Raw genomic sequence first — 25408 nt, 5'->3', positions numbered from 1 at the left:
TTGTAGTAGGCATACGTGCTGTGCGATTTTCTCAAAGCACACCAGACACAGACTAGCCAGTTTTATATGTTTCATTCGCATTTTATGCTTACTTCATCGCACTAAAGAATAAACTACAATAATGTGCATGTAGTAGGCATACTTGTTGTGCAATTTTCACAAGGCAAACCAGACACTGACTAGCCCATTTTATGAGTTTCAAGTGCTGACCACCGCTCCATTTCCAAGGAAATTCAGCCTGGCCAGTTCATCTGTATATCACAGCTTCAAGAAGAATAAACAATCCATTTGTAGTAAGCATACGTGTTATGTGATTTTGTATGTGTTTCATACGTTTTTTATGCTTACACTAAAGAATAAACAATGCGTTGGCGGTACGTGTAGTGCGATGGCAAATTCACAGAATCGTGCTGCAGAGTAAACAAATATACATTTTGAATCCACTACAAACTTGTAAGATACCAGTCAATCTGTGTACCTATATTTTTTGTAATGTAACATACTTGCACATTGTGTTAGAGTTTGAGTATATACGCAATTTACAGAAATAATGCCGGTAATAGAACCGTTGTTGTAAAAGTTTTATACACACATACACACAGCATTTAATATCTCTTACACAGGCCTCAATTTTTCCTAAACTGAGTTTGTCATCAGGTTTGGCTGATATGTAAAGTTGAGTGTCATCTGCATAGCAGTGAAAATTGACACCATGTTTGTTTATAACTGTGCCCAATGGTAGCATATATAATGTAAATAATAGTGGTCCTAAAATGGAGCCTTGCGGGACCCCATATTTAACTTTTGTATGTTTAGATGGAATATTATTGAGCTCTACAAACTGATAGCGATTTGTTAGGTAAGAATAAAACCATGAAAGGGCTGTGCCTGAGACTCCAACCCAGCGTTCTAACCTTTCTAGCAGGATCCTATGATCAATTGTGTCGAAAGCTGCACTAAGATCAAGAAGCACTAACAGTGATACATAGCCTTGATCTGATGTGTAAGGAATGCCACCTGATCTCCACCTAACCAGCCTCACCTGACGCTCATCACCACACCCCCTGTATCTCTACTTAAATGCCCACATTCCACTTCCTAGTCGCGAAGTATTGTCGACTCATGCCGCGTACCAAGCCTTTCTATTACCTGTCTGCTTTCCTGTGTTCCGACCCTCGCTTACGTCCCCGACCTTGTCTCCTGCCTAGTCCCTCTGTACCTCCTGACTTCTGCTCCCCCGGTATGACCCTGGACCGTCCTGACCACGCCAAGACAACGCAGTTGTTACTAGTCATAGTGCTCGTGATACACCTGCCTGTTTCTGCACCAACGTCTCATTTCAATAAAAGCGGTGTTCTGCATTTGGATCCCTCTCTGCCTATTCAATACGTTACAGAAATACTTCGCCAAACCATGGATCCAGCAGAAGATACACTAAAGACACTCACCGAGACGGTCCAACAACTCGTGGGAATAGTTCGAGATCAAGATCTCCAAGTGGCAGCACTCCAGGGAGCCGTTCGTCTCGTCACAACGACAACTTCCACACCCGTGAGCGTCCCCGTAGCCGTACCCGAACGTTACGACGGGTCTCCCGAACGATGCCGTAACTTCCTCATGCAGTGTTCAATATACTTCACGTATCACCACGCTCGATTCCAAGCCGAGTTGCCAAGGGTCCACTTCATTCTCTCGTTTCTCACTGGTACAGCAGGTACTTGGGGCACCGCTTTGTGGGACACCAAAGACCCAGCCCTCTGTCTGAGAACCAGTTCACAGCGCTGCTCCGAGCAGTCTTCGATCACCCTGCAGACGGTCGTGACATCGGAGACTGACTCTACGGCATCCAGCAAGGACAACGGAGCACAGCGGATTATGCTAGGGAGTTCCGCACACTGGCGGCAGGGAGCGGTTGGAGCGACTCAGCCTTAAGAACCGTGTTTCGTCGGGGTCTGAGGACCGACGTGCAGGTCGAACTCGCCTGCCGGGGAGAAGCACTCTCTTTAACTGAATTCGTTCAGGCAGCGATAAGAGTAGATAAGTTGTTGAGGCCCTACCGTTCTGAAATAGATGACACTCCCATTCCCATGTCCTGTGCACCATCTCCCCGCGTATGTGAACAGAACCCCCATGAATCTGATAAGTCCATGCGGCTAGGCAGGTCCCCACTCACTTACCAACCCTTACTGGTTACCCAGAGAAAAAACCAAGTTAACCTACCAGTACTAGTATCTTGGGGGGGGGCATAGACATGAACCTGTCGGCTTTAGTGGATTCAGGAGCGGCAGGCGATTTCATAGACCGGGACCTAGCCTATCACCTCCACCTTCCCACCGTACCTATGGATCCTCCCTTGAAAATTAACTCGCTAAACGGACAGCCTTTGGGCGAGGGTGTAATTTCACTTCGTACCTGCCCCGTAGAGCTACGAGTGGGCCTGTTCCACAGCGAGATGCGGGAGTTTTTCTTGATATCCACGCCCTGGGATCCTCTCATACTAGGCTTTCCTTGGCTATCGGCTCACGACCCGGAGATCTCCTGGAAGAGACGAGAGCTGGTACGGTGGAAAACCCGTTGTCTCGAAAATTGTATTCACTTACCACTCCGGTCCTCCTCAGTAGAAAGTCCTGATACACCCCTGTCTGATGTCATCCCCGTACAGTATCGTGGATTCGCTGATGTGTTCGACAAGGACAGTGCCTGTCGTCTGCCTCCCCATCGGCCATGTGATTGCGCAATCGACCTCCTCCCAGGAGCCCCCTTACCTCGTAGGACGAAACCTTACCCTCTCTCACGTCCCGAGGATCAGGCGATGGAGTCCTACGTCACCGAAGCCCTACAGAAGGGATTTATCCGACCATCCACTTCTCCTGTCGCAGCTGGCTTCTTCTTCATCGAAAAGAAAGGAGGGGGATTACGTCCTTGTATTGATTACCGTGCCCTTAACGCAGTCACATCGAAGTACGCTTACCCTCTTCCCTTTATCACCGCCTCACAAGAACGTCTGATGGGGGCGAACCTCTTTACGAAGTTGGATCTACGGAGTGCGTACAACTTGATTCGAATCCGAGAGGGCGATGAGTGGAAAACCGCCTTTATCACCGCCAGGGGGCACTATGAGTACCTCGTAATGCCTTATGGACTGATGATCAGTCCCTCCGTGTTCCAGGCATTTATGGATGACATCTTCCGTGATATGATTGATGATTTCGTGTTTGTCTATATTGACGATATCCTAATTTATTCCCCGTCTGTCTCTGAACATGTCCGGCACGTCTCAGCGGTGTTGCAGCGCCTGCGGGAACACCACCTGTATGTAAAGGCTGAGAAATGTGAGTTTCATCGTTCCACAGTGACCTTCCTCGGATGTACGCTCTCTCCTGGTCAGGTCTCCATGGATACAGATAAAGTCAAGGCAGTCACGGACTGGCCAACCCCCCGTTCTACTAAAGAACTGCTGCGATTCCTGGGTTTCGCCAACTTCTGTCGCCGTTTCATCCACGGCTTTGGTGAGTTGGCAGCTCCTCTTACCAATCTCCTTAAAGGGGGGAAGTCACGAGAATTTATCTGGACTACCGAGGAAGACCGAGCGTTTTCACTCCTTAAACGGGCTTTCACGTCGGCTCCTGTACTACATCTCCCTGACCCCCTGCTCCAGTTCATCGTGGAGGTCGACGCCTCGGAGGTGGGAGTAGGCGCTGTTCTCTCACAGCGACAGGGAAACCCGCCGAAGTTATATCCCTGTGCCTATTACTCAAAGAAACTGTCAGCCGCCGAGATGAATTACGACGTCGGTGACCGAGAGCTCCTAGCCATTAAACTTGCCCTCGAACAGTGGCGTCATTGGTTGGAGGGAGCGACACACCCCTTCTTAGTCTATACAGACCACAAGAATTTAGAATATCTGAAATCTGCCAAGCGACTGAACCCGCGGCAAGCCAGATGGGCATTATTCTTCTCTCGGTTTCGCTTCACTGTAACTTACCGACCCGGATCAAAGAACGTCAAAGCGGATGCCCTTTCCCGACTGTATGAAAAGGACACTGTTGTTAAGGAACCCGAGTATATTCTGCAGGATTCCTGTTTCCTTGCAGTCATCAGGTGGGAGATTCAGGAGGAGTTGGATGAAGCCCTGCGTACTGATCCAGGTCCCGTGGAATGCCCCGAGGGTAAACAGTACGTCCCCGTACCCCTTAGGGGGCGTGTCCTCCAACTCACTCATGACACGGCAGGCACGGGTCACCCAGGTATTACACGTACACGACACCTCATCTCACAACGTTATTGGTGGCCGTCCTGGGAAGATGACATCAGGGATTACGTGTTAGCGTGCTCGGTCTGCGCCCAATCCCGCACTCCCCGTACTCTCCCAGCAGGAAAACTCCTTCCTCTACCTGTTCCTCTCCGGCCCTGGACTCACCTCGCTGTGGATTTCGTCACAGATCTACCCACTTCTGGAGGTAACACAGTTGTTATGGTTATCGTAGACCGATTCTCTAAAATGTGCCGCTTGATTCCTCGCCCCAAACTACCTACTGCTATGGAATCCGCGCTGGATTTGTTTAATTATGTCTTTCGCATATACGGCTTACCTGAAGATATCGTCTCAGACCGAGGAGCACAGTTCACATCTCGGGTCTGGAGGCAGTTCTGCAAGCTTCTAGGCATAACAGTTAGTCTGACTTCGGGTTACCACCCCCAATCTAACGGAGTGGTAGAACGATACAATCAAGAATTAGGGAGGTTTCTCCGTCAGTATTGTGCCTCCCAACATGACTGGCACAAATACCTCCCGTGGGCAGAATATGCCCGCAACTCCATCATACACTCCACAACTAAACTCACACCCTTCCAATGTGTCTATGGTTATCAACCTGCATTCTTCCCATGGGACAAGACACCTGCTGACGTCCCGGCCCTGGACGAGTGGCTCAAGCGCAGTGCCCGCACCTGGGAGATGGCACATGTCCATTTACGCCGCGCCCTGCACACACGCCGGCTCAACGCGGATCGCCGTCGTCTTCCTGCCCTGATCTATCATCCGGGACAGAGGGTATGGCTATCGACACAAAACCTGCATTTGAAACAGCCTAGTAAAAAGCTTAGCCCACGGTACATCGGGCCATTCAAAATACTCAGCAGAGTCAACACTGTCTCGTATAAGCTCCTTATGCCTGCTCATTATCGTGTCAATCCTGTCTTCCATGTCTCTCTCCTTAAGCCAGTTCACTATAGTCCGTTCACCACTCCCCCTGTGCCCACTAGCCCTCCGGATCCCCTGGAAATCGACGGTCGACCGGCATACATCGTCCGAGAGCTTCTGGAGTCTCGGTGCCGAAGGAACGGACTCCAGTACCTAGTGGACTGGGAAGGATATGGTCCCGAGGAGCGGGCCTGGATTCCGGCGAGGGATGTCCTCTGCCCTACCATGATAGCGGATTTCCACGCAACGCACCCCAACTTTCCCGCTCCCAGGCGCCGCGGTAGACCCCCGGCTCGTCGTAGAGCGTCAGGAGCCGCTCCTTTGAGGGGGGGTACTGTAAGGAATGCCACCTGATCTCCACCTAACCAGCCTCACCTGACGCTCATCACCACACCCCCTGTATCTCTACTTAAACGCCCACATTCCACTTCCTAGTCGCGAAGTATTGTCGACTCATGCCGCGTACCAAGCCTTTTTATTACCTATCTGCTTTCCTGTGTTCCGACCCTCGCTTACGTCCCCGACCTTGTCTCCTGCCTAGTCCCTCTGTACCTCCTGACTTCTGCTCCCCCGGTATGACCCTGGACCGTCCTGACCACGCCAAGACAACGCAGTTGTTACTAGTCATAGTGCTCGTGATACACCTGCCTGTTTCTGCACCAACGTCTTATTTCAATAAAAGTGGTGTTCTTCCGCATTTGGATCCCTCTCTGCCTATTCAATACGTTACATGATGCAAGGAGGAGATCATTTGTTACTTTAACTAATGCTGTTTCAGTACTGTGATGGGGCCTAAAACCAGATTGGAATTTTTCAAATATGTGATTCCTATGCAGATATAGGCATAATTGCTGGGCAACAGCTTTTTCTATGATCTTAGATATAAATGATGTGTTTGAAATGGGTCTATAATTAGATAGTACAGTCGGATCAAGATTTGGTTTCTTGATCAGAGGTTTAATAACTGCTAATTTACATGATTTGGGCATGTGACCTATTGTAATGGATGAGTTAACTATAGTTAGAAGAGGTTCACCTACAATAAAATAAAACGTTACTTTATCTGAATACAATTAAAACCAGAAAAGAGTACAAACATATTTTATAAAAAAATAATGTCCAAAGGAGAAACAATACCTTATTTGGCGTCAAAAGATCAAAATGACTCCAGACAGAGGAAAATGTCCTGGTTCGATCTGTGAGGGGAAAAATACAAAATACAAAAGCAACAGTAAAACTCCATCCAACAAACCCGCAACATGCCGATACAGTTCGTTTCCTTATAAACACAATTTGGCGTGGCACAGCCAAACGATACACTTCTTGTATCGGTCACGTGATTTTTGTTTAAAACAATACACGCACCAATACAGGTTTTCACTCTTGTGCGCTCGGCCCAGTGTTGACGCACCAGTATCGTTCGTCCCATCACTACTAGATGGCGTTTTGCACAAAAGGAAGAATGAGCCAAACAAAATATTCGTAATGGTGGCATTTGCACGTAATGTCAATATGTTAACAAATTAATGTGACTAAATAACCTTTTAGAATCAGTGCCTTGTGACCTTGTTCTCAGTAGCTTCCCCATTGCCAGTTTTGTTTAGTTTCATATTGCATTTCCTGGTTTGTGCGAAAACGTAAATGCAAAATATAGTTTCAGTTTTGTTTCTTGGTTAGTGTAATAGTTTGCTTGGTTAGTGTAATAGTTTGCTTATTTGTCTGTGTGTTATTCTGTTGGCATATATGTCACTATATTATCATGTTCGTTCGCCACACCACTAACCCACTGGCCCGCACGCCCACTGTGAAGCGTTCATGTCTTTTGTCTTGCTAATGCTACAGACTGCGGCCTTCCACCCCCACATCCACAGAAAGCTTGTTCAATACTCAGAGTACCAAAGTGAAGCCCGCAGACCGAGCTAAAGCAAGTTTGTTTGTATACTCAATCTTACGCCATTTCAAGTTTTAATGTCCAAAAGTTGTGTATGTTAGTGAATTGCAGGCTATGGTGAACATAACAAATCTACAAATCTACCACAATCTATAATGTGTTAGACAAAAAACAAAAAACATAAATAGGCAAAATTTATTACAAAAATATCATTATAAAAGGTAGGCTATGTACCTTTGCGTAACAAAATGCAAAATTATTAAAATGATATTTTTGATGGCTTCACGAATATAGTTGCCTCTCTCCTCTCTACGGTTCACTTTTTTATCTCGCCGTATTGTGTTGCCGTTTCAAATGGAGAGGTGTTTGATCGGTGAATAGCCGATGTGTGATCCCACATCCTAACGACCGTGTAATCACCGAGCGTTATCACCATTTGGTGATTTACATGTAGCTTATATTGCATAAGTTTTCGTTCCCCACCTCAAATTAAGTTCTATTTATGTAGTGAATTGTGAACTTTAGAATAAACCTCCACCGCTGTGGTCCATGTTCATGCACTGTTTGAACAATATTTGTTTATTTATTACAGCCAGGTTTAGGAGGTTGTAGAACACCGCTACAGGCCAACAACGGGTGCCTCCCGTCTCTCTTTAACGTATATTGAATAAGTTTCATTCCCCACCTCAAGTCAAGTTCCCTTTGTTTTGATTTGTATGTCGGCTTCACACAACTCAACATTCAAAACACAGCTTAGGTGCAGTCTTTGCACATTTGCCACAGACCAGTCGCTTACATGTCTGGCAGATGTCATGTTTTGTTCCCTGAACATCTGCCGACTTGGCATTGTTTTCTTTTTAAGGGCGGGCAAGGAGCTTCAGGTAAAATTTGCTTTTGTGCCACTGCCCTAGTTGTTTTCGCCATTTTCTGCTGTGCACATGGCTCCTGAAGGAACATTATGTCTTTTATACTCATCATGTACTCAAATCTTGTGAACATTGTGTCCTCTCCTATGTTCTCTGTGACCCTTGTCACCTCATTTTACCCCCCTGTCTCACTGTATGTGAAAGGTCCTTTCACCCTGTATGTGAAAGGTCTTAGTATGCCAAACGCAGGCTTATCATTTCCTTTCAGGTATTGTGCTTCCTGTCCACTATGCGACATGCAGAAGAATTATGCTCGGTCTGCAGAATTTTCTTACTTGTGAGAAGAAGGTGTTATTTCCATATAGGGTAGAATTTATTACCTATGTTAGAATAGCAATCTTGAGCCCACCCTGCTGCTTGCGTGCACAGGGATGGTCTGTGTATGTATAAATGAGAGGAGCGCCCTCTCATCTTTGAACATTTGAGATACAGCCTGCCTGTTTGAATAAACTCCTCCTATTTCTAAGAGAGTTGTTTGTTCCTCAATTGTTCCGGGAGCTCCCTGCCACACACTTCTCTGCAGAGTGTTACACTCAATTGAAGATTAGTTTCAGGTGATCCTCCGTGACCCTCCGCTCATTGCCGAACACAAGAAGGTGCTTTCTACTGAGAAAGAGACATACCTTTACAAGTGGTGACCCCGACGTGATCCCTTCTCTCAGGTAAGACATAAATTTGATTTTTTGACTGCCTGATTGACGGGATCACTAATTACGAGGGAGCGAGTCTGACCTTCCCCAGGGGAAGGAGACGGAGAAGTTCTCGAGAAACCATCGGTTTTCTCTTGAGAAACGTAGTTACAAGTAAAATAATTTGTTGAATTAAATTACACGTCTGCAAAAGAGAAGTGCTGGTTTTTTTTTGTTGGTCTGATTGTCTGTCTGTGTATCACCGCCGCGTGATAAGTATATTACTGTACATCTAGGTCCGTCATTCCGTCATGGGTACGTCATTCCCTAAGCCTGAACTCAATGAAACCCCTGCACAGTGGATGAATAGATGCGGACTCGCGTACTTTGTTACACCGTATCTAGATAATTTAGCTGGATGGACAGAGTCTGTCCCGCAGATACCGTCCTACCCGAGACAGGGTACGTTCGATGCTGGGTATCTGTCTAGTGCTTACCGTATGATACACGAGTCGTTGGGAGATCCCGAATGGGATTACCCTTATATGGAGGAATGTTATAAATGCTGGTATGATATGAAAGAGCCCTGGAATGAGGCAAAGAAAATATTTGTTCCAAACTCTGTGTTGAAAGCCATTCCTAAACCTAAAGTTAAAGTCAACGCGAAATCTAAATCAAAAGTTAAACCGACTGTCAGCGCGTCTGCACCAAGTGCTCCGCTGCCTCCGCCGTATGAGAAGCAGGAGGATAAGCCTGTTAAAAAGGCTGGAACACCTGTTAAACCCGTCACCACTCTTTATCCCGATCTCACCGCACTAAATGTCGCGACACCGGCTGTACAGCGTAAAGCTGCAGCTCGCCCTCCCCGACCTCCGAAACCGATGAAGCAAGACAGCTCTGATTCTGATTCTGATTCCGACTCAGAACCAGAATATGACTCTGGCGATCGCCCCGATCCACCGCCCTGGCCACCGCGCGCCCCCGCTAACGTGGGCATGGCATGGGCAACCAGTTCAGCGGGAGTTGAAATTACTCCCCCTGATGTCACAGCTTTTACCAACTCAGCCACCCAGAACTTAATCCCAAATTTATCGGGTTTATTGGCCATGAGTGAAACGACAGCGAGCTTTAGTTTAGTAGCGAGCATCAACAGTTATGTTCTCACCGGGCGTGTAAGAAGCAATACTGTTTTTCACAAATGTATCAAATATCTCAGAGATCATAGCAAATTTATCAGTTGCAAGGGGGCAGCCCTTGTGCTCTTGTCATCAAAGCGCAGATAGCGCATGATATCTCTGAATGTCTGTCTAGCACTAGAGCTCCTGAGAATTCAGGATTCTGAGGACATCACCCCTCCTTCTTCTCCTTCTTGCCAGCAATTAGCAAAGCCAAACATCACCCTTTATTATGTTAATTCACAGAGCAAGACTGAGGCAGCAGCCTCACCCAGAAAGTCTCTGATCACAGAGATCACAGATCACAAACAAGCAGAAACACAAATGCTTCTATCAAATGCTTCTAACACAAATATAGATAGATAGATAGATAGATAGATAGATAGATAGATAGATAGATAGATAGATAGATAGATAGAGAGGTAGTATAAGAAATGTACAAAGAGCAAGATTCAAGCCTGCTGTTTAGATCACAAACAAGCAGAAACACAAATGCTTCTATCAAATGCTTCTAACACAAATATAGATAGATAGATAGTATAAGAAATGTACAAAGAGCATGATTCAAGCCTGCTGTTTAGATCACAAACAAGCAGAAACACAAATGCTTCTATCAAATGCTTCTAACACAAATATAGATAGATAGATAGATAGATAGATAGATAGATAGATAGATAGATAGTATGAGAAATGTACAAAGAGCAAGATTCAAGCCTGCTGTTTAGATCACAAACAAGCAGAAACACAAATGCTTCTATCAAATGCTTCTAACACAAATATAGATAGATAGATAGTATAAGAAATGTACAAAGAGCAAGATTCAAGCCTGCTGTTTAGATCATAAACAAGCAGAAACACAAATGCTTCTATCAAATGCTTCTAACACAAATATATATAGATAGATAGATAGATAGATAGATAGATAGAGAGCACATGAATTTGTTTTCCTGTCTTTTCCTTTCCTTATCCAGCCTGCTGTTTAGATCACATTTATCAGTGATGCAGTGATGCAACGCGACCATGCTAATTTTCGCTAGCAATGATATGGGATTTCCTATATAACATTAGCATCAAGCTAATTGCGCCATATAATTTCTTAGCTTTTCAAACGCGAATTCAAACGCGGAAACAGAAAGTGTTTGATTACAACAAATATTATATAGTATAGTATATGAAATATACAAAGAGCAAGATTCAAACATTTTTATTTATTTTTATTGTTTGACGGGACTCATTAGAGAAACTGTCGTCTCTACGTGCGATTGAATTGTAACTTTTGAAACACGAGTCCACAAATTTTCTGCCGTTTGTTGTAGTATCGGTAACATACAGTCTGCTTGTAACTTCAACTTTTTCGTGAAGTATCACGTTTGGTGTTTTGGACATATGAGCTTGGGGGTGAGCCAGCTTGTGCTTTGGCAGGCGTATGAGCTGGGGGTGAGCCGCTTCCACCGCATTACCAAGACAATGGGCGTTAATCCCTTCACAGCAGGGGAGTGGGCTACATGGACCCTACCAAGCCCTGTGAAATTTTTCGCTTCTCTAGGAGCTCTAGTGCTAGACATTGTCTCTTTGAAAATGGAATTTCCCAAGTCAGCAGACCAGTATTCATTAAGTTTCATGCTTTTACTGGCTGTTATACCTCTCAAATAAACGAGACCCACAAATGCTTTCAGTTCGTCAGCTGTTAGTTTGAACTGAGCATTATTTCGTTCAGCCTCTGTGTATTTCAGAATTGTGCCCCACATTTCTGTGTCAAACACAGTAAGCTGGTCAGTGGACTTTTAACACTAGAAGTCCCTGAAATTTCAACCACCCCCCTGAAGTCCCTAAAGAGGGTCCAAAGAACCTTAGTCCAAACTGACACCTCTGGTGGCTCCAATTAACATCCATTCATTTGCAAAAGTGGCCACTGCCTAAGGAATCAGCAGGGGGGAGAAGAGCTGAACTTGCCTCCAGTGTTATGTAAATGAGGCGTGTGTCAGGTATGGGTGGTTGCTGCTGAAAGCTTGCACCTCCTTGGCTGCCATATGAGACTGTGCAAGATCTCTTGCAAGAAGTCTCCTCATCTACAGAACCATGTTTGAGATTTGATTTGTGAAAGGTTGAAATAATGTGAAATTGACACAAACATAATATTTGAATTATAATGGCATATAAGTGGCATATTGATTAGTCAAAATGGCTCTGATATTTTTAACCTTATTTTAAGTAGTTTTGTCTTTTGAAAAACTGCTAATAGGTATAAATGTTTTTACATAAATGTATACAAAAAACCCTCAGCTACTTAAAATAGAATAATATTATTGAGCAATTTTAACTTATCAAGATCAAGATTTTGCAGTGTGTCTCTTCCAAATACAGCCATAACCAGCAAACAAAAATAGGAAATTTAGGAAATCTTACCAAAAGAGATTTCACTACTACATATTTTCACTACTCTCTGAAAACTAACAATGTGTTGTGTGTGACGTTTGTGACCCTAGGCTTGAAAATTGCTTCATATGGGCTTTTCAAACTTTTTTTTTGGCCCACCTCCAACCTTTCACCTTTGGAGGACAACTTTGTTTTCATGTAAGGATCACAAGAAAACAATTCTGTATAATACAGTACAATAGTGATAAAAACAATTGGGGTTAGGTGAACCATACAGGACAGGAGAGAAAACAGGAGGAGAGAAAAGAAGGGGAGAGAAAGTAAAAAGGGAAAAGACAGAAGAGCAGAAAAAACAGCTCAAATGACCACTGCAATGATTCACCAACTGCTGCTACTAAATGAAGAGCAGAAAGTAAGACATACAGCACAAATGACTGATGTATGTGTGTGTGAGTGTGTGTGTTTATGTAAGTGCAACATAGGATAAATGTACATAATGTACTTATTAGCAAGGCCCCAGAGGCCAGAGGCAGGCAGAGAAAGACCAGGGAACCCCACCCGCCCACAGCCCCTCCAGGATCATGTCCAAAGCCGGCTGTGTACTGGAAACCTTTGCTATCCTTGCTTCTCAGTCAACAGAGTAAGTGAAATGTGTGGTGACATGGATTTTCATCCACATGTAGGTGGCTACAGTCATCTTTCTCTTTATTATAAAACTGACAGACATTATTTGAACTATAATTCCAAAACATATCAAGTCTACCTCCTTTGTACTAATTTTGGATTTTTTTCTCACTGCAAAAGGTGACATGATTATTGGTCAAAATAGCCAAAGTTCAGATTTCTCTGAAAGGGTCTTTTCTTCTCCATCTGAGTCAATGGATCAACAACATAGCTCACACTATCACCCATCCCCCCGTCTACCTAGAAATGGCTGCATGACAAAGGATGGCCTCATGGCCTCATGATCCAAAATACCTCAGCACTGGCTTTTGGCAGGCTCAGGTAGAAATGTAGTAATGTTAGTAATGTTTTTCTTCTAAAAAAGATAAGTGGGTTCAAAATAACAATTTTTGAAAAAAATGACCAAATTAATTGTGATGATCCACCTCAAAAAAGGTCATGCAAAAGTCTGTAAGCTGGTCCTGAGTGTGTCTGCCCATCCCCCAGCTGCATTGTTGTGCAGGGGACATGCATAAGGTGAGAGAGGCAGTCAGAGGGCCTGGCTGAGAGCAGCAGCTACAGAGGACATGATGTAAGTTTAGAAATATATACAATAAAGTTGAAATGTTCTCAACAGAGCACTCAGTCCGCCACTCCCTCATTTGGGGAGAAAGCTACACTATTGTGGCTATTCCCCACTTTAGACAATTTAGACAATTTTTAATCATGGAGGGGTCTGAAATTTTCGTCTTAGGTGCATGTCCTCACTGTATTGGAGTATTTTATTGTCTGAGTGAAAGAGAAACAAAATGGGGTCACTAAAGTGGGAATAGCCACAATACTGTAGCTTTCTCCCCAAATGAGGGACTGGCAGACTGGGTAGATAGTTGTATGTGAATGCTCTGATGAGAACACTCATGAACAATTGTGCAAATGTGAGATGTGTCGACTGCTACAGATACACGTGTGGCAAATGTACCAGGGAGATACCCTGGCAGTGCCAGGCATGTTCTGACAGACTGCTGAAGTGCTAGTCACACAAGAAGGACATGCCACTCACACACACACACACACACACACACAGCCCTGCACTGCAGCCTATTGTAAATATGTGTGGAATTGTTTTATTCCTTGTATTTTTTGTATAATTTTATGGCAATAATAAAAAGCATGGAACATAAAAAAGCATGGAAACATAACAGTTGTTCTTTTGTATGTTTCTCATGCTGAAATTTCAGTCCTCCTGACTTAGACACAAATGCTTCTTTCTGGTCATTACTCACATGTACCTGGCTATAAAATTTCTAATTTTCTATTTAAAATATAAAAAAAATAATTTATTGTTTGTGCTTTGTTGCTCAGATAAAACTAAACTAAATACAATATATATAACCTTTATATTATAAAATACAATAAACTGAATAGAACTAACTATAAACTAAATGGCTAAACTCAATGAAAAACAACAAGTTGTGAGCTGAAGCATGCCCCCTCCTGTGGTGCGCCAGTAATGGCCTTATTTACAGAACAAAAGTGCCTGCTCGCAGCTGATAATAGGATGTTAGCTAAAATCCTTCAGCTCTCTCGACCCTTCTCTGGGTTCCGATGGTAGAAGTGTTGAAAGACCCTTCTCTGGGACTTCTAGTGTTAATTTTGTCCTTGGCATAACACGTAGGCCCTGGGGTTTCACTCACAATATTGCACTCTTGTGGTCTACCCCAAGGTTTGCCAGCAGTTTGTTCAAACCACACCATACTGTCTTTGGCCTGAAATGAGTCACCACCACACTCAGTTTCAGAGTCTGATTCTGAATCAGATTCAAGATTCAGATCCATTTCACTTTCGCCCTCTCCATCAGACACCTCACATTGTTCGCCCTCCGATTCCATCTCATCAATATTGCACAGCATGTCCAGTACATGCTTTGGGGTGTACATGATTCTCTGTGCCATTTTTATAATGCACTACGCAACCGTTCAAATGCCCAAACTGAGGAGTCACGCAAACTGTGTTGCTGTTCAAATGCCCAAACCGAGCTTACAAGCAAACTGTGTTGCTGTTCGATCACCCAAACCGAGCTTTCAAGCAAACTGTGTTGCTGTTCAAACGCCCAAACCGAGGAGTCACGCAAACTGTGTTGCTGTTCAAACGCCAAAACCGAGGAGTCACGCAAACTGTGTTGCTGTTCAAACGCCAAAACCGAGCTTTCAAGCAAACTGTGTTGCTGTTCAAATGCCAAAACTGAGCTTTCAAGCAAACTGTGTTGCTGTTTGATCGCCCAAGCAGAGTTTTCACTCAAACTGTGTAGCCGCGTCCCAACAAATTTATAGCTCGCGTTGCCTCATGAATGCTATTGTGAATAAAGTTTTCATAACAGTACCGCCCATGCCATCATCTCAGTTTTACACCGCTTGCAAAGGTATGCATTTACATACGTAACTTGCATTCTGCTTAATTATTTTGTAATGCCAGTGTGTCAAAAGCAGCCATACATAATGTATGTATCTAACAGCTAGCCCTGGCGAAGAGGGATTATACCTGAGAAATCATTTCTTTGAGATATTGACTTGATAAGTAATTACCATTCGCAGAATTCCTGCAAACTACTAAAGCATTTATTAGGCAAAGCAAGACTCACTCACGGTTTGAAAACCGTTGATGTAAACTTATATATAGTATATATTAATATTATAAATAAAGTATATATTTTAAGACTTTGGAAAGTGAAACACTTGCATCTTCCAGTGCAAAGATATATTTTTTTGTGCTGCTGTGGTCAAGTAACCGGTGCTCGGCGCTTCTATGTATAATTAGGTCCAGTGGTGGCCAACCCGTCATAGACCAAGAGCCGCTTTTCTTACTGTGTTACGGCAAACAGCCACATCATACATGGGCGAGTGTAATTTGTTGAGCGGGGGGGGGGGGGGGGGGGGGGGTGGCGAGTGTAAATTATTAGCTGTGAAGACAGTCAAACGCGTGTTTTCCACAACGCCGGTTTTAAAAGTATTAGCGGCTCGCTAGGCTTGTAAACAAACCACGCACCACAAAAATGTAGCAGTGTGTCGCCCAGTTTGTGCAGGTGAGCCGGCGGACCAGCTGGGGAGCCGCATAAAACCAGGCAAAGAGCCGCATGCGGCTCGCAAGCCGCGGGTTGACCACACCTGATTAGGTCGAACAGAGGCGGCGCTAGTAGACGTCACAGCGGTCAAATGACCGGTGCTTTGTCACTTCTAGTGTTAAATGATCATGTACTGAAGACAGATTCCTGAGTGGCAGTCCAATGATTTGTCCACATATGTTGGTGTTCCTCTGCAGGAGGTTTCTGTTCTGGAGGCTGGTTGAGTAGAACCAGCAGGTAATTGAGAAGGTGGTGATACTCTCAATGAAGGAGTAATAAAATGCATGTCTTTTTTCACACCAAAGGAGTTGAGCTTTCTGAGGAGGTACTGTCTCTGATGACATTTTTTGAGAATCTCTTCTGTGTTAGCTGAGAAATTCAGGTGGCTGTCAAAGATGGTACCCAGATATTTGTACTCCTCCACCAGTTCAACAGACATGCCATGGATAGAGGTGGTGACCGATGTTGTCAGAACAAGCTGTTTTTTGGAGAATGTTGGTATCACCATCTCCTTGGTTTTGCTGACATTCAGCTCGAGGCATGAGTTGTCACACCAGTCAACAAACTCCTGGAGGGCTGGACCATCAGACTGTGATGTGCCTGAAAGCATGGAGAGGAGAACTGTGTCATCTGCATATTTGATCAGAAGATAATTGGGTTGAGTGGATCTGCAGTCATTGGTGTATAAGATGAAAAGCAGTGGAGAAAGGACACAGCCTTGTGGGGAGCCAGTTAACACTGGAGCTCCTGAGATTTCAAGGTTCTGAGGACATCACCCCTCCTTCTCCTGCCCAATTAGCAGGACCATACATATGTTAATTTCAGAGCAAGACAGGAGCAGAAAGACAGGCAGGAGCTCTGTGGCAGGAGCTCTGTGGTGCACCAGGTCTAATCTGTGTGCAGTCTGTGTGCACCAGGTCTAGTTTGTAGTCTAAAATAAATAAATAAAGTTTAGCCCTGTTTCGGCGTTATGTGTGAAGCGCTACATATTGACATAAGTATTATTTAGAGCAGTGAACCATTATCATTAGCGTGGTATTGGCGTTATGTATGAAGCAAGCGTCTCAGATTTTCTTGTGTATGCACTTCAATAGCGCCACACATTTACATGGCTGAACCAACCATTATCATGGGTACATATTGTTCCCGTGAAACACATTATCATTAGCGTGGTATTGGCGTTATGTATGAAGCAAACGTCCCAGATTTTCTTGTGTATGCACTTCAATAGCAGCAACAAAGTAATAAAGGTATAGTAAAGTAATATTTATTTTTACATTTACTTATTTTTACTCATACAGCATAGTAACATAATATTTTTTTGCAGTGTTTATGCTTGTGTTTGACTGATATTTCGTTTGTGTAAATAAGATATTTTGTTCGTGTAAATAACTTAGCGTCATTTATTTATTTTTACTCATACAGCATAGTAATATAATATTTTTTGCAGTGTTTATGCTTGTGTTTGACTGATATTTCGTTCGTGTAAATAAGATATTTCGTTTGTGTAAATAACTTAGCGTCATTTATTTATTTTTACTCATACAGCATAGTAATATAATATTTTTTGTGTTTTCTTGTGTTTGACTGATATTTCGTTCGTGTAAATAAGATATTTCGTTTGTGTAAATAACTTAGCGTCATTTATTTATTTTTACTCATACAGCATAGTAATATAATATTTTTTGCAGTGTTTATGCTTGTGTTTGACTGATATTTCGTTTGTGTAAATAAGATATTTCGTTTGTGTAAATAACTTAGCGTCATTTATTTATTTTTACTCATACAGCATAGTAATATATTTTTTGCAGTGTTTATGCTTGTGTTTGACTGATATTCACGGATTGCCGTGAACCATTATCACGGGTCCAATCACCTTTTATTGTTCCCGTGTATGCAGGGGATTAGCCCGGTTTCGGTTTCGGCGTTATGTGTGAAGCGCCACCTATTATAATAAAGTATAATTAGTATGCGCTGTTGTGGGTGTGTTCTTCAGAGTCATGATAAAAGCTGAAACCCAAAGGCAGGCGACTTACATTTTCACTACTATCCTGTGTGGAGACGACGCAAAACACCATGGCAAGACAGAGGACGTTCACCGGTCAAGAAGTTGCGGCTTTGCTGACCAACGAGGACTGCTGTGAGTCCGATGCGGGAGAAGGACCCTCCTGTTTTTTGACCAGCGATTCATCCGATGAAGAAAGAAGCAGTACATCGGATGAGGTACAACAGAGCCCTCCAAGGAAGAGACGGACACAGGCTGACACCACACCTGCACCAACCGTACGGGCAAAAGATGGAACTGTTTGGGAGAAGGTTGGCATCGCACGCTCTCGTGTCAGCAGCTGTTCGCCTAATTCAACATTTGTTGAGCTGTCCGGGCCTACAGAGCATGCAAAGGTATAGTAACTTCATATTTCTTTCCAGTGTTTCTGCTTGTGTTTGAATGATATTTAGTACGTGTAATTTACCTAGCGTCATTTGTTTACTTTTACTAATACAGCGTAGGATCACAAGCAGACTGCAGAGTTTTCTGTGTTTGCTCGACATGGAGATGCTGCGAATCATCACAGACTGCACTGTCCATGAAGCCCGCAGAACAGACAGCAGCTGGAGTTTGTCGGTCAGCGAGTTTATGGCATTCGTAGCAATCCTATTTCTACGAGCAGTCCTCTGTCCAGTTGGAGCGATGTCGGACTGTTGGTCGGCAATGTTCGCTGTGCCTTCGATCCAGGAGACAATGGCACGGGACCGCTACCAAGAAATCATGCGGTACTTGCGCTTTGATAATAAGGACACCCGTGCGGAGCGTGCAAAGAGCGACAGATTTGCTGCGATTTCGGACATCTGGCAGCGATTTGTGAACAACTGCATTTTGTGCTATACCCCAGGCAAGGAACTGACAGTCGACGAGCAGCTGTTTCCGACCAAGGTTCGCTGTCCATTCACCCAGTACATTGCCTCAAAGCCGGACAAGTTTGGAATAAAGTTTTGGGTTGCTTCTGAGTTGAACACAAAGTACATGTGCAACGCCATTCCATACCTTGGAAAGGACCCCGATCGTCCCAAGGGGGAAAGAGTGTCCGAGAATGTGGTGATGAAGCTTATGAAGCCATACCTGGGCAAGGGCAGAACTGTAACCACAGACAATTTTTTCACATCTCTTTCCCTGGCTAAGAAGCTGCTGGAATGCAACACGACTCTGCTTGGGACAATGAACAAGATTCGCCGAGAAGTTCCTTTGGAAGCCAAAAACGCCAAGGGACGTGAGAAGTTGTCAACGGAGGTGTACAGATCCGATGATGCGCTTCTGACGGTGTATGCCTCCAAGCCCAACAAAACAGTTTGCGTTCTGAGCACTATGCACACGCACGTGGAGATTGCAGACGACCGCAAAAAGAAGCCAAACACTGTGACGGACTACAACCGGACGAAGGTATGCATGTGTTGGCATTGATAAATCAATTTATCATACATGAATGAATTTATTCAAAATATAACATGTACTTCTTTGTATTTGTTCTTTGCAGTGCGCCGTTGACATCATGGACCAGAAGGCGCATGCATACACAGTGCGCGCAGGAACACGCCGGTGGCCCGTTGCAGTGTTTTATAACATATTGACCTGGCAGCGATGAACGCGCATGTTTTGTACACGGCATGTACGGGGTCCACAGAGAGTAGGAGAGTTTTTATGTGTACTCTTGCTGAGGAACTCCGTCTTCGTTTCCTACAGGAAAAGGAGTTGAAGAGAACGCCACGTCCTTCGCCTGCTCCTGGAAAGAAGACTACGTGTCAGGTGCAGACAAACTGCAACCGGAACCACAGCATAACCCCGTGCGCTGCATGCGGCAAGTACACCTGTCGCAAGTGTAGGGCAGAGTGTCCCTGGCTGTGTGGCAACTGTGTACCTAAAACTACATGAAGGTACGTCGATAAGTATATTTATATATATATGAATGAATTAATGTTTCAATTTATATAGCGCCTTATCTAAATACCAAGGCTCTTTACAATTGTTAACACAGCTACGTTACAGACAACCAATCACACACACATATATATACACACACACTATTATTTGAACATAACCAAAAATCTCTTCTCTTTCTGTTCCACAGTCGCACATCATGAAACCCGGTGTCACGGTCTGCCCCGCATCTCCTGCCATTTCATGTCTGTTTCCGTGTTAGTCCTCTGTTTATTTCTCGTCGTGGTTGCTGGTTATTTTTCTCATGGTTGCTGGAATTGGATTCCCGTTCTGTTATGACCCATGCCTGTGATATTTTCACAGAATCAATTTATACATGAATGAATTCGTTCTAAATATAACATGTACTTCTGTGCGTGCATACACAGTGCGCGCAGGAACACGCCGGTGGCCCGTTGACCTTGGCAGCGATGAACGATGAACCTGCCGCAAATGTAAGAAAGAGGGTCCCTGGCTGGTACACATGAATAAATTCGTTCAAAATATAACATGTACTTTGTTCTTTGCAGTGCGCCGTTGACAGACATCATGAAGGTGCGTGCATACACAGTGCGCGCAGGAACACGCCGGTGGCCCGTTGCATGCGGCGAGTACACCCTGGCTGTGTAGCAACTGTTGGCTACAACTACATGAAGGTACGTTGATAAGTAGGCCTACATACGTAACACCACATATGTTACGTATTTTTGTCTTCTGAAAGATTTTATTCAAAATGTAAGGTGTACCTTGAATTGTTCTCCACAGCATCAACGCGTGTGTTGCATGCGGCAAGTGCATCTGGCGAGTACACCCTCAACTTCAAGACACCCTCAACTTTCTTGACATTCCACTTCAAGAAACCCGGAATAGACATCCATGTTTGATCAAAATAAAGTTGTTTTACAGCACATGAATTTGTTCTTCCTGTCTTTTCCTCTCCTTTTCCAGTCTGCTGTTTAGATCACAACATTTATCAGCCATATATATAATTGCGCCATATAATTTCTTAGCTTTTCAAACGCGAATTCAAACGCGGAAACAGAAAGTGTAACAAATATTATATAGTGTAGTAAATATACAAAGAGCTTCAAACAATATACAAAGATGTTCAAACAATTTTATTTGTTTTTATTGTTTGATGGGACTCATTTGAGAAACTGTCGTCTCTACGTGCGCTTGAATTGTATCTTTTGAAACACGAGTCTACAAAATTTCCGCTGTTTGTTGTAGGATCGGTAACATATACAGTCTGCTTGTTTGTAACCAAGTTTTTCGTGAAGTATCACGTTTGGTGCTTTGTATGAGCTTGGAGGTGAGCCGCTTGTGCTTTGGCAGGCGTATGAGCTGGGGGTGAGACGCTTCCACCGCATTACCAAGACAATGGGCGTTAATCTCTTCACAGCAGGGGAGTGGGCTACATGGACCTTACTAAGCCTTGCGAAAATTTTCGCGGCCGTCGGGTTCCTAGTGTTAAAGTATAATGTTGGAGTGGACATTATTGACAAGTACTTTTTGTGTTCTGTGTTAGAAAGTCCAGTAACCATAGAATAATCTGGTCCTCCAAGTGAAAGTGGGATGAGAGTTTGTGGGCCAGGATGTGAGGCTGGAGGGTGTTGAAAGTAGAGGAAAAGTCTGCAAACAGAAGTCTGGCTGAAGTGTTTGGACATTCCAAATGTGTACTGTATCCATGATGAAAACCTTGGCACCGTCAACGCCTTTGCTCGTGCGATAAGCAAATTGGAGAGGGTCCATCTGCGAGTTGGTAATTTTTATTATATGGTGTCTAATAATCCTCTCCATGGCTTTCATCACGAGGGAGGTCAGGGCCACCGGTCTGAAATCATTGAGTGACTTGGCCATACTCTTCTTGGGAATTGGAATGATTATTGAGTGTTTCCATAACACTGGGACTGAACAACTGTCGAGGGAGCTTTGGAACAGGGTCTGAAAAATGTGCCACCCAGCTGTTCCGTGCAGTGCTTTAGCACAGGACCACTGATGTTATCTGGGCCAGGTGAGCTAGACTCTCTGGTGCTTCTCAAGGCTCTCATCACCTCAGCTTTACTAAAGGTGAATGCACGTTCCTTAGATTGGAGAGCAGTCCTGATATCTTCCAGTTGGTTCGAATTATCTTTTTCAAACCTGGTGTAGAAACAGTTGAAATCATTTGGGAGGGATGCAGGGCTGATGCCATCTATCTGTATGGAGCAATGATTTGTGGTGGTGTTGACGGCAGCCATATTTTTGAGACCTCGCCAAGCTGATCGGAGGTTTCCATGAGTGAAGTGTTCCTCAACTTTGTGCCTATAATTTATTTTTGCAATTTTTATGGCTCGTTTTACTTCTTTGTTGACCTCTTTTTTTCTGATTCGGTGCCAGTGAAGACGACCCTTTTCTTTTTGTTGAGGACTTCCTTGAGCTCCTTAGTGATCCAGGGCTTATTATTGGGGAAGATTGTGACTGTTTTGGAAGGAATTATGTGGTCTACACAGAAAGAGATGTATGAGGTTATGGTGTCAGCTTGTTCATTGATGTTGTTGGAGGGAGTTAAGAGGTTATTCCAGTCTGTGGATTCAAAGCATCCTTGAAGAGCCAAGATACCATCTGAGGTCCACTGTTTGATGTTACGAACAATTTTTTTAACTCTTCTTATAGTCGGAATATATGCTGGAACTAGGAGGATGGTGTTGGTGTCAGTAGAGCCCAGAGGGAGGAGGACCTGTATACATCTGGGACTGATCCAAAGCATTTATCCAAGTTCTTCCCCATACGAGTGGTGCATGTAATATACTGCTGAAATCCTTTAACACTAGAACTCCTGAGAATTCAGGATTCTGAGGACATCACCCCTCCTTCTTCTCCTTCTTGCCAGCAATTAGCAAAGCCAAACATCACCCTTTATTATGTTAATTCACAGAGCAAGACTGAGGCAGCAGCCTCACCCAGAAAGTCTCTGATCACAGAGATCACAGATCACAAACAAGCAGAAACACAAATGCTTCTATCAAATGCTTCTAACACAAATATAGATAGATAGATAGATAGATAGATAGATAGATAGATAGATAGATAGATAGATAGATAGATAGATAGATAGATAGATAGAGGTAGTATAAGAAATGTACAAAGAGCAAGATTCAAGCCTGCTGTTTAGATCACAAACAAGCAGAAACACAAATGCTTCTATCAAATGCTTCTAACACAAATATAGATAGATAGATAGATAGTATAAGAAATGTACAAAGAGCAAGATTCAAGCCTGCTGTTTAGATCATAAACAAGCAGAAACACAAATGCTTCTATCAAATGCTTCTAACACAAATATAGATAGATAGATAGTATAAGAAATGTACAAAGAGCAAGATTCAAGCCTGCTGTTTAGATCATAAACAAGCAGAAACACAAATGCTTCTATCAAATGCTTCTAACACAAATATAGATAGATAGATAGTATAAGAAATGTACAAAGAGCAAGATTCAAGCCTGCTGTTTAGATCACAAACAAGCAGAAACACAAATGCTTCTATCAAATGCTTCTAACACAAATATAGATAGATAGATAGTATAAGAAATGTACAAAGAGCAAGATTCAAGCCTGCTGTTTAGATCATAAACAAGCAGAAACACAAATGCTTCTATCAAATGCTTCTAACACAAATATAGATAGATAGATATAGTATAAGAAATGTACAAAGAGCAAGATTCAAGCCTGCTGTTTAGATCATAAACAAGCAGAAACACAAATGCTTCTATCAAATGCTTCTAATACAAATATAGATAGATAGATAGATAGTATAAGAAATGTACAAAGAGCAAGATTCAAGCCTGCTGTTTAGATCACAAACAAGCAGAAACACAAATGCTTCTATCAAATGCTTCTAACACAAATATAGATAGATAGATATAGTATAAGAAATGTACAAAGAGCAAGATTCAAGCCTGCTGTTTAGATCATAAACAAGCAGAAACACAAATGCTTCTATCAAATGCTTCTAATACAAATATAGATAGATAGATAGATAGTATGAGAAATGTACAAAGAGCAAGATTCAAGCCTGCTGTTTAGATCACAAACAAGCAGAAACACAAATGCTTCTATCAAATGCTTCTAACACAAATATATATATATAGATAGATAGATAGATAGATAGATAGATAGATAGATAGATAGATAGATAGATAGATAGAGAGCACATGAATTTGTTTTCCTGTCTTTTCCTCTCCTTTTCCAGCCTGCTGTTTAGATCACAACATTTATCAGTGATGCAGTGATGCAACGCGACCATGCTAATTTTCGCTAGCAATGATATGGGATTTCCTATATAACATTAGCATCAAGCTAATTGCGCCATATAATTTCTTAGCTTTTCAAACGCGAATTCAAACGCGGAAACAGAAAGTGTTTGATTACAACAAATATTATATAGTATAGTATATGAAATATACAAAGAGCAAGATTCAAACATTTTTATTTATTTTTATTGTTTGACGGGACTCATTAGAGAAACTGTCGTCTCTACGTGCGATTGAATTGTAACTTTTGAAACACGAGTCTACAAATTTTCTGCCGTTTGTTGTAGTATCGGTAACATACAGTCTGCTTGTAACTTCAACTTTTTCGTGAAGTATCACGTTTGGTGTTTTGGTCATATGAGCTTGGGGGTGAGCCAGCTTGTGCTTTGGCAGGCGTATGAGCTGGGGGTGAGCCGCTTCCACCGCATTACCAAGACAATGGGCGTTAATCCCTTCACAGCAGGGGAGTGGGCTACATGGACCCTACCAAGCCCTGTGAAATTTTTCGCTTCTCTAGGAGCTCTAGTGTTAAGTGCTTTACCAGGGGAGCAGTGGTTAAAATCGCCCAGTATAAATTTTGGTCGGGGGTGATATGTTCCAGATTGTTTAAAGAATTAATGATATGTTCTATGGCGGCGTCAGCATTGGCTCTGGGATGAATGTAGACCACAATAAAAAATAGCTGTGGAAATTCCCTGGGAGATAGTAGGGGCGGAGAGAGATGGTGAGGAGTTCAATGTCTGGGGTGCACAGTTCCTCCCGCACCACGACCGTCGAGCACCAACTTGTATTTACATACAAACAGACACCATCGCCATGTTGTTTTCCAGGTGGTGAATATTAGCTTGTAGCTCATGTAACTTGTTACGGAGAGAGCGCACGTAAAAACTGAATCAGTGAATCGTTGAATCAGTGAATCAAAGAACTTAGCATTAACCGAGAAGCTAGCACTATTGAGTAGTGTTGCATGGAGTGAGAATGTATAATATGCAAAATCAGAGATTTTGAGCTACGAGAAAATGAAGAAATACTTGTACTGAAATGCTAAATAAATTATATACAAGATAAGATTTAAAAAAGTATTTATAAAAAAAGAGAGATAAGGACTGCTCTGCGAGCAGGCCGGTCGACCACACGAGCAGTGACCCAAACCGGAAACGTATG

General features: G+C 43.3%; 1 long non-coding RNA gene across 1 annotated transcript; it reads left to right on the top strand.

Annotated features, from left to right (window-relative positions):
- Nucleotides 1-19730: 19730 nt before the first annotated feature.
- Nucleotides 19731-20807, top strand: LOC143496506 (uncharacterized). Its single transcript, XR_013125617.1, has 3 exons — nucleotides 19731-19908; nucleotides 20103-20607; nucleotides 20717-20807. It is a non-coding gene; the product is annotated as an uncharacterized LOC143496506 (long non-coding RNA).
- The last annotated feature ends 4601 nt before the right edge of the window (nucleotides 20808-25408 follow it).

This window comes from Brachyhypopomus gauderio, unplaced genomic scaffold (genome assembly GCF_052324685.1).
Source record: "Brachyhypopomus gauderio isolate BG-103 unplaced genomic scaffold, BGAUD_0.2 sc95, whole genome shotgun sequence".
Taxonomy (NCBI): Eukaryota; Metazoa; Chordata; class Actinopteri; order Gymnotiformes; family Hypopomidae; genus Brachyhypopomus; species Brachyhypopomus gauderio.
This window is presented reverse-complemented; position numbering and strand designations above follow the sequence as displayed.